This window comes from Gossypium raimondii, chromosome 7 (genome assembly GCF_025698545.1).
Source record: "Gossypium raimondii isolate GPD5lz chromosome 7, ASM2569854v1, whole genome shotgun sequence".
Classification (NCBI taxonomy): domain Eukaryota; kingdom Viridiplantae; phylum Streptophyta; class Magnoliopsida; order Malvales; family Malvaceae; genus Gossypium; species Gossypium raimondii.
Window position 1 is genome coordinate 34,444,156 of NC_068571.1, and position 1,578 is coordinate 34,445,733.

The 1,578-nt window shown below is 33.8% G+C and overlaps 1 non-coding gene across 1 annotated transcript; it reads left to right on the plus strand.

Moving 5' to 3' along the window:
* The first annotated feature begins 314 nt into the window (after nucleotides 1-314).
* LOC128042796 (small nucleolar RNA R71) lies at nucleotides 315-421 on the plus strand. The gene has a single exon (XR_008198307.1). It is a non-coding gene; the product is annotated as a small nucleolar RNA R71 (small nucleolar RNA).
* The last annotated feature ends 1,157 nt before the right edge of the window (nucleotides 422-1,578 follow it).

Genomic DNA, 1,578 nt, shown 5'->3' on the forward strand with positions numbered 1-1,578 from the left:
CCTCGATTTTGGTTTTGGTTACCCATGTAATACACGAATTTTGGGTCTAATGGACATTCTTCAAACAAATGTCCTTCCCCACAGTAGACACATGTTACTTTCAAATTGATTTAGTAGCTGTGCTGCAAAACTATTAAACCCATTAGTGGTAAACTTTTAAGCATTGATAATTATTGCTGGCAGTACTCTTAATGATTTTATAAGCCTCATTATAAGACTTAGAAAGGAGAGCACCTTTAGCAGAAGCATCCACTACCATCCTCGTGTGTGCATTGAGACCATTATAAAACGTCTCAAGTTGGATGCAATGTGGGATTCCGTGATGAGGGCACTTCCGTAATAATTCTTTGTACCTTTCCCATGCCTCATACAAGGACTCATCATCCATTTGTTAGAAAGAAGTTATCTCGCTCCTCAACTTAGCATTCTTGCTAGGTGGGAAATACTTCATGAGGAATCTTTCTACTAACTCTTGTCATGTGGTAATTGAATTTGGTGGCAATGAGTTCAACCAGGCTAGAGCTCTGTCCCTTAGCGAATATGGGAACAACTTCAATTGTAATGCATCTTCGGGTACTCCGACTAACTTGAAAGAATCACTCACCTCCATAAATAGTCTTAAGTGAAGATGAGGATCTTCGATAGGCATTCCACTGAATTGGCCCACTGTATAAAGCATCTAGAACATGTCTGACATCAACTCGAACTATTGTGCCTCAATTTCGGGTCTCCTAATACCCGGATTAAGATCATGAATCTTAGAGCTCTATCCTTATCATCAAAAATACGGATAGGATTTTGAGAATGGTTTGCTCCATTTCCTTGTTTCAAAATTTTGAGGTTTATCTCATCAGTCATTCTTTGACTTGCTTGTCTTCTTCGCTATTGAAAAGTTCATTCAATCTCAGGGTCTACAGGGAGTAAATCGATAATTCGGTCAATACTCATAAACACCTAAAATAATCACAGAAAAATTAATTAAGTTAAAATTGAACAGAAAAATAAAAAAATGCAAAACTAACAAATTCACAAATAATGACTTTTTAAAACAGTCCCCGGAAAAGGCGCCAAAAACTTGGAACAACAGAAATGTGCAAGTGTACACAATTGCAACAAGTAATAAAGTGAAAAGTAAAAGTCGAGTTATCGTACCCATAGGGACTGTGAAAAGAATTATTTATGAATACAATTTAAAACACTTTGGTGAAGAAAAATATTTTGATTTGAGGAGGTGATTAAAAATTATGATTTTTAACTAAGTAAAATAAATAAAGATAAAATAAAAGTTCCAATGCATGATCTCAAAAGATGATTTTAATCAAGATGACATAATTGTGTTAGATTCATTACATTTCTTGACTTAGAATTATTAAACTCATGTTTATGTTGTTACAAAAAATTCAAGGCAACTCGGTAATTTGCTAACTTATGACATACTTACCTACAAAAATCCATTTATCTATTGACTATATCTCTATATCAATTCAATAGATTAAGCAATTTTAATAAGCAAATGTGTTAATGCACACACATACTTATGAAATTAAAATAATCTCTTGTACATATCTCTATGCCAAT